The sequence below is a fragment of the Lithobates pipiens genome, unplaced genomic scaffold (genome assembly GCF_037356315.1).
Source record: "Lithobates pipiens isolate NorthernLeopardFrog02 unplaced genomic scaffold, aLitPip1_a1.2 Scaffold_37, whole genome shotgun sequence".
Lineage (NCBI taxonomy): Eukaryota > Metazoa > Chordata > Amphibia > Anura > Ranidae > Lithobates > Lithobates pipiens.
In genome coordinates, this window is record NW_027507825.1 from 8,296,858 (window position 1) to 8,309,790 (window position 12,933).

The window sequence follows — 12,933 nt, forward strand, 5'->3', positions numbered from 1 at the left end:
GTGGTGGCAGAACAACCTCCAACACTACTGCATCCTGTCCTGCATCCTTCCCAGCTGCCAGCAGAGTCACCCAGTGCGCAGTGAAAGATAGGTAAAATACCTGTCCATGCCTGCTGGACCATGAGTCAGTGGTAATATACACCTTACCACTGACCGCCCTGTCCAACGAGGCATGGACATTGCCTTCCACATGCCGGTAGAGAGCCAGAATCGCCTTCCATGAAAAAATGTGGCATTTGGGAACCTGCCACTGAGGTAGCGCACATTCCACAAACTCATGGGAACCGGGTAATGGCAGTGTGGGAGGGGAGGGGTAAGTGAGGGCAAGGTAGTTGAGGGTGGGGTAAAATAGGGGTTGTGGGGGAGGATAATGATAGGAGGGTTATTGGGAGACATGGGGCAGAGGTGACAGCTGATAGAGGGAAGGAGGAGACAACAGGCAGAAGTGACTGCAGGCATGGTACAGGAGACAGTCAGGGACTGCAGGCATGGTACAGGAGACAGTCAGGGACTGCAGGCATGGTACAGGAGACAGTCAGGGACTGCAGGCATGGTACAGGAGACAGTCAGGGACTGCGGGCATGGTACAGGAGACAGTCAGGGACTGCGGGCATGGTACAGGAGACAGTCAGGGACTGCGGGCATGGTACAGGAGACAGTCAGGGACTGCGGGCATGGTACAGGAGACAGTCAGGGACTGCGGGCATGGTACAGGAGACAGTCAGGGACTGCGGGCATGGTACAGGAGACAGTCAGGGACTGCGGGCATGGTACAGGAGACAGTCAGGGACTGCGGGCATGGTACAGGAGACAGTCAGGGACTGCAGGCATGGTACAGGAGACAGCCAGAGACTGCAGGCATGGTACAGGAGACAGCCAGAGACTGCAGGCATGGTACAGGAGACAGACAGGGACTGCAGGCATGGTACAGGAGACAGCCAGAGACTGCAGGCATGGTACAGGAGACAGCCAGAGACTGCAGGCATGGTACAGGAGACAGCCAGAGACTGCAGGCATGGTACAGGAGACAGCCAGAGACTGCAGGCATGGTACAGGAGAGAGCCAGAGACTGCAGGCATGGTACAGGAGAGAGCCAGAGACTGCAGGCATGGTACAGGAGAGAGCCAGAGACTGCAGGCATGGTACAGGAGAGAGCCAGAGACTGCAGGCATGGTACAGGAGAGAGCCAGAGACTGCAGGCATGGTACAGGAGAGAGTCAGGGACTGCAGGCATGGTGCAGGAGACAGCTAGAGACTGCAGGCATGGCACAGTAGACAGTCAAGGACTGCAGGCATGGCACAGTAGACAGTCAAGGACTGCAGGCATGGAACAGTAGACAGTCAAGGACTGCAGGCATGGCACAGTAGACAGTCAAGGACTGCAGGCATGGCACAGTAGACAGTCAAGGACTGCAGGCATGGCACAGGAGACAGTCAAGGACTGCAGGCATGGCACAGGAGACAGTCAAGGACTGCAGGCATGGTACAGGAGACAGTCAAGGACTGCAGGCATGGTACAGGAGACAGTCAAGGACTGCAGGCATGGTACAGGAGACAGTCAAGGACTGCAGGCATGGTACAGGAGACAGTCAAGGACTGCAGGCATGGTACAGGAGACAGTCAAGGACTGCAGGCATGGTACAGGAGACCATCAAGGACTGTAGGCATGGTACAGGAGGCAGCGAGAGACTGCAGGCAGGAGGAGGCGAGGAGAGCACTGTCCGGAGTGGAGGAGGAGGTGAGGAAGGCACTGTCCAGAGGGGAGGAGGAAGCGGTCCGCGCCCAAGCAACGTCACCTCCGGTATCGGAGCATTTTCGCGAGTACCGATACTCACCAAAATGGCTAGTATTGGTGCCGATACAGATATCGGTATCGGTGCATCCCTAAGATATATATATATATATATATATATATATATATATATATATATATATATATATATATATATATATATATATATATTGATTATACTGCAGCTAACTAAATCGCCTGCCTGCCTGTAGTATTATTAGGAAGAAAACACCAGGAATTGTCTGCAGTGAGATTTAGTTGCACACTGTGCACAGGATACAGTACACTGACTGAAAATACTGCAGCTGCCTGCCTGAGGTATTATTAGAAAGAGAACACCAGCAATTGTCTGCAGTTGGCTTTAGTTGCACACTGTGCACAGGATACAGTACACTGATTGAAAATGCAGCTGCCTGCCTGTAAGTATATTAGGAAGAGAATAACAGGAACGGATCTAGCTAAACTGAACACACACACATATATATATATATATATATATACACATACACACACATATACACACATATACATATACAACACCTGGGATGGATATATATACTAAATACACTGACTGCAGCTAACTGACTCGCCTGCCTGCTCTATCTAACTCAAATGAAATCCGAAACTTCCTCCTTATCCCCAAATCCCGCTACAAAGCAAAGGGAGAACGAAGATTCGCAGTCCAAGGACCACGGCTATGGAACACTCTACCCACTAACATCCGCATGGAAGAAAACCATCGGGCCTTCAGAAAAAAACTCAAGACCCACTTCTTTTAAGGAACAGGAAGCACAGGACAGATCAAGCGCCTTGAGGCGATTCAGTTCACAGTTGTAGCGCTATACAAATCATTCATTCAAATGACACTGTCTCTTTATCTCTCAGCACGCCGGAACACACTATACAAGGCCGACTTCCAGGCGGCTTTATATAGTGTGGGGCATGTACTAAATCTCCTGAGGCATAATTGGCCAAAGCCACCCTGCCTTTGGCCAATTATGGCTCTCCGTTCTTACCGTGATGTGATTGTCCAAAGCATGCAGGTCATTGTGCATGCTTGGCCAATCATCAGCCAGGAATGAACTACGATGCCGCAGTGAATTATGGGTCATGACGCGCCACTCGAATTTGGCACGAACGCCTCATAATGTTCATAATTCGAAGAACGGCCGAAGCTCATCCCTACTCAGCAAAATTGTAAAGTCCTTCCTTAATAACACTTGCCGCAAGTGGAAAATAAGATATTTTATACGTTTATAAAACAGTAAAACAAATTGACTAACTGAGGTCAAACCAAAAAAAGCCTCAAAGGGACACCTCTTGCTTTGGAGGGATCTTTCCTTACTTCCTGCTGTGGCTCTGGAGCAGGAAGTAAAGGAAAATCTCCCTGGTGTGACACCAAAAAAACTGGGCAGTAAGGGAGAAGCAAATGCCAGTCAGGCAAATATGTCAACAATAGTGTTGGGCAAACGGTTCAGCCCAAGCATGAGTTCGGGCCGAATTTGGCTGATCGTCCGTTTAGCGAACATTCAAATGGTCGGGGCAATTAATAGGTCTGCCGAAGCCCTGATTGGCTGAAGCAAAGAAAGCTTTGCCCAGTCAGAGCACAGAGCACTGTCCTAGCCATGATTGGACATGGTCATGATGACTCTATCCAATCATGGCTCATTGCTTTTAGTCCTGTCGCACACAATAAAAATATTCTTCTCAAAGCGACCATTTGTAGTGTGATATCAGTGTTGAGAGAGATAGAACATGGCTCTAGACAGTTACTGTGCTATTGTGATTTTATTGTCAGTGTAGAAAATCAGTTTAGTGTTTATCTAGTGATAGTGCAGGGAGAGTGTAGCGACCATTCATTTTTACTGTAGTGTCAGCTTATTTTGTCAAGCTGGGTTTCCTGCAGTGTATTTCAGTTAGTTGGTGCACGTTTAACATAGTATATTGCAGTGCATTGGTGCAGGTTTATCGCAGTATATTGCAGTATGTTTGTGTACATTTACTGCAGTATATTGCAGTGTGTTAGTACACAATTACTGCAGTATATTGCAGTGCGTTTGCGCACTTTTACCGCAGTATATTGCAGTGTTAGTACACATGTACTGCAGTATATTGCAGTGTGTTAGTGCACATTTAACACAGTATATTTCAGTGCATTGGTGCACGTTTATCTCCGTATATTGCAGTGCGTTGGTGCGCATTTACTGCAGCATCTTACAGTGCGTTAGTGCAAATTTAACACAGTATATTTCAGTGCTTTGGTGCACATTCGCCACAGTATATTGCAGTGCGCATTTAACATAGTATATTTCAGTGTATTATTGCATGTTTTCTGCAGTATATTGCAGCATGTTACTGCAAGTTTACTGCAGTATATTTCAGTGTGCTTTTGCACATTTTCCACAGTATATTGCAGTGCATTAGTGCACATTTAAGCAGTATATTTTAGTGCATTAATGCATATTTACAGCAGTATATTGCAGCGCGTAATTGCACATTTACCACAGTATATTTCAGTGCATTGCTGCATGTTTACCGCAGCATATTACTGTGCGTTACTGCACGTTTATGTCAGTATATTGCCATGGGTTACTGCATGTTTAATGCAGTATATTTCAGTGCGTTTTTGGTCATTTACTGCAGTATATTGCAGTGCATTAGTGCACATTTAACGCAGTATATTTCAGTGCATTGGTGCACGTATTTCGCAGTGCGTTAGTGCACATTTAACGCAGTATATTTCAGTGCTTTTGTGCACGTTTACCGCAGTATATTGCAGTGCACATTTAACATAGTATATTTCAGTGTGTTATTGCACGTTTTCCGCAGCATATTGCAGTGTGTTGCTGCACGTTTACTGCAGTATATTTCAGTGTGCTATTGCATGTTTCCCCACAGTATATTGACGTGCATTAGTGCACATTTAAGCAGTATATTTTAGTGCATTATTGCACATTTACCACAGTATATTTCAGTGCATTGCTGTATGTTTACCCCAGCATATTTCTGTGCATTACTGCACATTTATGTCAGTATATTGCCGTGTGTTACTACATGTTTATATATATTTCAGTGTGTTTTTGCACATTTACTGCAGTATATTTCAGTGCATTGGTGCACGTTTAATTGCAGTATAATGCAGCGCATTAGTGCACATTTAACACAGTAAAATTGCAGTGCGTTAGTGCATGTTTACTGCAGTATATTTCGGTGCATTATTGCATATTTACCGCAGTATATTTCAGTGCATTATTGCATGTTTACCGCAGTATTTTGCAGTGCGTTGGTGCACAATTTAACGCAGTATATTTCAGTGCTTTGGTGCACGTTCACCGCAGTATATTGCAGTGCACATTTAACATAGTATATTTCAGTCTGTTATTGCACATTTTCTGCAGTACATTGCAGTGTGTTACTGCACATTTACTGCAGTATATTTCGGTGCGCTATTACACGTATCCCCCCCACAGTATATTGACGTGCATTAGTGCACATTTAAGCAGTATATTTTAGTGCATTATTGCACATTTACAGCAGTATATTGCAGTGTTTAATTGCACATTTACCACAGTATATTTTAGTGCATTGCAGCATGTTTACCGCAGCATATTTCTGTGCGTTACTGCACATTTATGTCAGTATATTGCCGTGTGTTACTGCATGATTAATGCAGTACATTTCAGTGCATTTTTGCACATTTACTGCAGTATATTTCAATGTGTTGGTGCTCGTTTAATTGCAGTATATTGCAGCGCGTTAGTGTACATTTAACACAGTAAAATTGCAATGCATTAGTGCTCGTTTACTGCAGTATATTGCAGTGCATTATTGAATGTTTACCGCAGTATATTTCAGTGCATTATTGCATTTTTACCGCAGTACATTACAGTGCGTTGGTGCATGTTTACCGTAGTATATTGCAGTGCGTTAGTGCATGTTTAACGTGGAATATTTCACTGCATTGGTGTACTTTTACCGCGGTACATTACATTGCATTAGTGCACATTTAACACAATATATTTCAGTACATTATTGCACATTTACCACCGTACATTGCATTGTGTTAGTACCTGTTTACCGCTGTATATTTCAGTGCATTGGTGCATGTTTATCGCAGTATATTGCAGTGTGCTAGTGCATGTTTAACGCAGTTTATTTCAGCGTGTTGGTGCATATTTACCACAGTATATTGCAGTGCGTTATTGCATGTTTAACGCATTATAATGCTGGGGGTTAGTACATGTTAAATGCAGTATATTTCACATTTTCCGCAGTATATTGCAGTGCATTAGTGCATGTTAAACGCTGTATATTTTAGTGCATTATTGCACATTTAACGCAGTATATTTCAGTGCGTTGGTGCACGTTTAACACAGTATACTGCAGTGCATTAGTGCACATTTAATCCAGTATGTTTCAGTATAGTATATTTCAGTGTGTTAGTGAAGTTTTACTGCAGTATATTGTAGTGTGTCAGTGGAGTGTGCCTGTGTAGTGAGTACTTAAGTTAAAGTGAACCAAACACCATTTTCCATTGATTAAAATGCATCCACATCCACATTTGTTCATCTTTATAAAATTTTGTTGAGAAGCACCCCCCCCCCCTTATGTCTGTGAGTCCAGCAAGGAGAGGCAGATGTTCCCATGGCACTGTGAGGGGGCCAGCAGCATATGTGTCCACAGGTAAAGTTGGACATGGTCAGTCCTTAGCCCCTGTACACACGGTCGGAGATTCTGCCAACCAAATCCGTCGGATTTTGTCCGTCAGATTTAGTCTGACGGATTGTGTCCGAAACTGTTGCATACACACGGTCGGACTAAGTTGTTGAAAAATCCGATCTTTCAGACCGTTATGACGTAATTTTGTTACGATGGGACTACATTCAGGCTAGTAGCCAATAGCTTTGATGTAGGAATTTGATCTGAGCAATGCGTGGTACTTGGTCCGATCAAAATTCTCTACACATGATCGGATTACGTCCGACCGGCCCAGTTGGTCGGAAAATATTTCCAACATGTTGGAGAATTGGGTCCGACGGAGATTCGGACGGAATCAGTCCGATGCATACCACACACAGTCGGATTATGCAACGACACGGTCTGATAAGATGCATTCCGACAGATTCTCCGACTGTGTGTATGCGGCATTAGACAGGGCATAATTTCCCCTGTTTAGGGATGTTGCCCATGCTATCCAGCCACAGCATGCAGAGAAGGTGGTGGACTGGCTTACTAAACCATCCTCATCCAGCCATCATCAGGCATGGAGGTGTCAGCTGAGTTATTTGAACACAGCGCCAGCCACTTGCCCCTTAACGATGCCCAGCCATTACTCAATTCTGATGTTGGTTCTGAGGTTGAGGAAGGTAGGAACATGAGCCTACAGAGTGGGTGAAGAACACTGGTAAACAGGTCATGTTCCCCCAGCTGCATCGTATTGCCAAGTTGTCTCGAGTGAGAATGAGGATGGAGGAGATGACAATGAGGTCACTGAGGTGACTTGAGTGGCAGATAGAGCAGAGGAGGAAAGTGAGGGTGAAGCACAACCACAACGCGGCAGCCATGACAGAGTAGAGAGCAGCCACTCTATTAACCAGATTGTGGAGCTGTTATCTCCCAGCCCACTTCCCACAGCTCAGCTGTCTGGGCCTTTTTTAGCACATGTGCAGCTGATCGCACTGTTGCAATTTGCAAACTTTGCCTCAAGCACCTCAAGCATGGCAAAAACACCAGTCATTTGGGTACCACATGCTTGACGAGGGATTTAACCTCCCACCACTTAGCCCGTTGGCAAGAGTACCTGAAACCTACAAAAAAAGGGATGCAATCTGCTCCTCCCCACTCCTCACCTTTCATGTCTACCCCTGCTATATCTTGTGACAGCTTCCACAGACTAGGAAAATGGTATAGCAAAGGGTGTCACTGGTCCTTGCAGTATGTCTGCCAGTAGCACACCTCCAGCTGTAGACTATAGCAGGCAAAGTTCTCTGCCCGTTCTGCTGCAGAGAAAAAACAAATGCAGTCACATCCACCCACATGTCCAGCATCTAAAATCAAGCTTGTCAAAGTCCCTATTTCTTTTCACGTAAGGCCATTCCAGCTCTGTACCATCACGTGGGAGGAAATGTTGTGGCATTGTTTGGCAAGGCAGTCAGCTGCAAGGTCCACATTACTGCTGACACGTGGTCCAGCAAGCACGGTCAGGGATGATATATTTAATTCACAGCACACTGGGTAACTCTGCTTGTAACTCTGAAGGATGCAGGGCAGGGCTCAGTGCTATAGGTTGTTGTGGCGCCACGTCTCCAGTGGTGATGAAAGATATGTCAGCTCCACCCCCGCTTCCTCCTCCTCCATGCACTCCTCTGCTGAATTGTCCTATGAACCACAAGCCCCCCCTAAGCGTTCAAGGGGCTATTCAATGAGTCAGGCTAAAAGGTGCCATGCAGTGCATCAGCTGGTGCTCTAGGGGGCAAGAACCACCTGGAAGCAGAGATTCTTGCAGCTCTGCAAGGGCAGGCCCAGAGGTGGTTCACACCATGCCAGCTGTAGCCAACAATGGTGGTGTGTTATAATTAGGGATGAGCTTCGTGTTCGAGTCGAACATACGTTCGACTCGAACATCGGCTGTTCGCCCGTTCGGCGAATTCCGAATGTTATGGGCCGTTCGCGCCAAATTCGTGTGGCGCTCACGGCCCACAATGCACTGCGTCATCGCAGTGCATTGCTGGCTCATGATTGGCCAAGCATGCACTGTGACCCCGCATGCTTGGCCAATCACTGCGCCGGCAGCGAGGAGAGCCATGATTGGCCACAGGCAGGATGCCTGTGGCCAATCATAGCTCAGGCTGTGTAGTACACGCCCCACACTATATAAGGCCGCCAGCGCGGCGGCCTTGTGTAGTGTGTTGGCATCTGTAGCAGTTAATGGGTGTTCTGTGTACCTTCAACACAGTACACACCGATCGTTATCGGCCGATTTTTCGTTCTTGCTCTTCTGTAGTGGTTGTTGTCTGCGTGCCCTGACCGCAGTATACACCGCTATATTCACTTATCTTTTATAATAGAGCTGTCAGTCAGTGTTAGGAGATTGTGCGTGCTGTCTGCGTGCTCTGAACCCAGTACACACCGCTATATCCACCTATATAGCTAAATATCTTGCTCGTTTTAAATAGAGCTTGCAGTCAGCGGTAGGAGATTGTGCGTGCTGTCTGCGTGCTCTGAAAAAGACGGACGGCAAAACAAATTATACAGGGGTGATAACCCTTCCCTATGTTTTCCAAAAAGCTTAAAAATAGTTTTTTTGACTGGAGCTACACTTGTACCAGTTGAAAATTACAAACAGATTCAACTTAACACAACAAACCTACACAGTCCCTGTCTTGTTTGCACCGCCTGTATACTGCTGTTCTGAGTATATAGGGCCTGGGGGCCACACGTATTTCCTTTTTTTAATATGGGTACGGGGTTCCCCTTAATATGCGTACAAGACCCAAATAGGCTGGTAATGGGCAGGGAGGGCTACCCATGACATTTTTCTCAATGATTTTCAACCATATTGCAGGAACCAGATATAACATTAAAACCGCAAGCAGCTTTAAATTACGTTATTTCCGTTAAATGTCATTTTGTGCAGGGACTGTTCTAAACACGGGAAACACGTGGCACTTCACAGGCATACTACAGACACCCCCCAGGCACCATATTTAAAGGAATATTTCACTTTTTTTTTTCATTTTAATCGTCATTAAAATCAGTGCTCCCGCCAAAACGACAGTTTTTAAAAGTTTTTTTTGCAGTGACCCATGTCCCCTGGGGCAGGAGCCAGGTCCCCAAACCCTTTTTAGGACAGTATCTTGCATATTAGCCATTAAAATTAACACTTTTAATTTTGAACGTTCGAGTCCCATAGACTTCAATGGGGTTCTAACGTTCGTACGAATTTGGGGTCCGTTCGAAAGTTCTGGTGCGAACCGAACCGGGGGGTGTTCGGCTCATCCCTAGTTATAATGGCACACACCTCCTGTCCACCCTTAGACAAGGAAAGTTGGCACATGTGCCATGCTTGGCACATGTCCTCAATTTGGTGGTGTAGCATTTCCTAAATAGGTACCCAGGGTTGGAAGATCTGCTAAAGCAGGCCAGAAGAGCCTGTAGCCATTCCAGGTGGTCATACACAGCCATTGCTCGGTTGGCTTAAATTCAGCTGGAATTCCACCTGCCCGTAAAGCGCCTGAGTTACATAGTTACATAGTAGGTGAGGTTGAAAAAAAGACACAAGTCCATCAAGTCCAACCTATGTGTGTGATTATATGTCAGTATTACATTGTATATCCCTGTATGTTGCAGTCCTTCAGGTGCTTATCTAGTATTTTTTTTTAAACTATCGATGCTCCCCACTGAGACCACCACCTGTGGAAGGGAATTCCACATCCTTGCCACTCTTACAGTACATGACAGGGATTTTTTGTTCACACCGCACTACACTATATTATATACTGCACTGTAGTATAAACTCTGCACTGCACTATATACTGTACACCGAATGCACTATATTTGATACTGTACACCGACTGTGCTGTATTATATACTGTAGACCGCCTGAAGTGTATTATATACTGTACACACTGTATTATATACTGTGTACACCACCTGCACTGTATTATATACTGTACACCACCTGAACTATATTATATACTGTACACTGCCTGCACTGCATAATATACTGTCCACCAACTCCACTGCATAATATACTGTACACCAACTACACTGTATTATATACTGTACACCCTCTGTAGTGTATTATATACTGTACACTGCCTGCACTATATTATATACTGTACACCAACTCCACTGTATTATATACTGTACATGGACTTCACTGTATTATATACTGTACACCGCCTGCACTGTAATATTCTACACTACCTGCCCATATATATATATATATATATATATATATATATATATATATATACACACACACACACACACACACACACACACACACACACTATACTGTACTATACTATACTGACTACATGCTCTATCCACTAACTAACCTGCCTAATCTATCTTCAGTTCTCGACACCAACACACTACATACGGCTGCCGTGTACGCAGCCTTATATAGTGTGGGGCATGGTCTGAGCCATGATTGACCAAAGGCAACCTACCTTTGGCCAATCATAGCTCTCACAGAACATCGTGCTGTGATTGGCCAAAGCATGCAGGTCAGGTGCATGCTTTGGCCAATCAGCAACCGTCAATGCACCGCAAATTCGCAGTGCATTATCGGGCACTCATCGGCGTGCGAACGTCCCACAAGCGCCCCATTTGTCCATTTGTTCTATGAACAAACTAACATCTGATGTTCAACTTGACCATGGGAACCATCCCTGTTCGTTATGTATAATGTGGCTGTTTGCTATCTGAATCCTGTGCATGTTACAGTATATGCTTTGTATCATCCTAAATGTAATTTTTCCATGTTTTAATGCCCTTTAAAGCTGTGTAGCATATGTCCACTACCTAGGAGGGGGGATCACTCACAGAGAAAGTGGCAACAACCACTCCCTCACTGCAGGAGGACGTCCCACCTGCCATAGGCACACACTCCGCGGCAGGCTTTGTAAAACCTTCATTACCCTTGGTAACCACTTGCTGTTTGCATACCCCAATGTGCTTTTACTGACCCAAGCTGTAGACATATGAGCACTGGTTACTTGCAGTGCAATTTGCACCTACTTAGTAACTTCAGTTCAGGCAAAGGCAAAGTTTCAAAAGCTTTACTGAAATGTTTTGGCATAACAATTTCCAACAAGGTGCAGTCTTTCCCTAACTACCCTAGTCCCCAACTCTGGTCCATCTTGGAAGTGTCCAGTAGTTGATGTCTTCAGGGCAGCCTGCAAGTCCCAGCAAGCCCCCTACGCTGTGGAATGCTCTTGAAGCCAGACTTTAATCAGCAAGAAATGCAGACTTGGCATGGCACAGCAGACTGGAAGGATGGACTCCAGCAACAGCATCAGCCGCGAGGACCCCTGGGATCCGGAACCCCTGCCCCTTTTATAATCCCACAGTGCTAGTGGGTCAGACCCATGAAGCCCGCCAAGAAAAAATGGGAACCTTAGATAAAGTGATTGTAAACCTTAATTTTTTATTTTTTTTGTAAATAACAAACATGTCATACTTACCTCCACTGTACAGTTAGTTTTGCCCAGTGATCATCGTCTTCTGGGGTCCCCCGGTGGCGCTCACGGCTCCTCCTCGCATCTGTTAACCTCCTGGGAGAAGCGCTCTCCCGGGGGGGTTACCTTGTGGGCATGCTCCCAAGTCCAGCATTTGCGTGCATAGACACAGAATACCGGACTTGGCCCTGCCCTCCGGAGCCTGCGCCATTGGATTTGATTGACAGCAGCAGAATCCAATGGCTGTGCTGCTATCAATCTATCCAATCAAGTGCAGAGAACGCCGGACAGAGAGGAAGAACGCATCTCTGCCGAGGTCACTGTCAGAAGTTTACATCCGTGAGCTTGTTTGAGCACCAAAAGTGTTGTGAATGGTTGGATGTTCTCAGTAATGTGACATGGAAAAAAGGTCAGCCTTACATAGTAAAGATAAATAAGTAAACTTTAAAAGCCTTACCCCAAAACTGATGTCTCTTCAGCAGGCCAAAGCTGGAAGGACCAAAGTCTTGGTTCAACCAGTTATTGGATCCCAGTGACAACGACCAACTCTGAATCTTCTCCTTTTATATATTGGTAGAGGAAGTGCAAGGCTTGAAACAGGAACGCTTCTATTTTTTTAGAACAGATTGTAAATACTTGAATTTCCTGATATTTATTACATTCATTAATTTCTTGATGATGAGAAACATTTGATCCATTGTGAAATCCCAATATGATGTAATAAATGCCAGAACAAGGTGTTAATGCCTGGTATTGTTACACTGTCCTATGTTATTTAATTAGTTATGTGTCCATGCCTGCCTTTTGTTACTAGAGGCAACTTGCCAACCTGCAGAGCCACAAGAGAGGCTCCAAGGTGGATTCATGCAAAATTTAAAGTTTCGAAGACCCTAGGACAAGCAGTGACTACCCAGAAGTCAACGCTACAAGTCCACCTGAGAGGAGACACCACAA

The 12,933-nt window shown here is 45.4% G+C and overlaps 1 protein-coding gene across 1 annotated transcript in view; it reads right to left on the reverse strand.

The window, feature by feature from the left end:
* LOC143956461 (tyrosinase-like) overlaps nt 1-12,504 on the reverse strand; it is a 48,363-nt gene extending 35,859 nt beyond the window's left edge. Inside the window, exon 1 of the mRNA XM_077466640.1 lies at nt 12,437-12,504. The gene's annotated coding sequence lies outside the window, so the exon portion shown is untranslated. The remainder of the gene's footprint in view (nt 1-12,436) is intronic.
* Between the last annotated feature and the right edge of the window lie 429 nt (nt 12,505-12,933).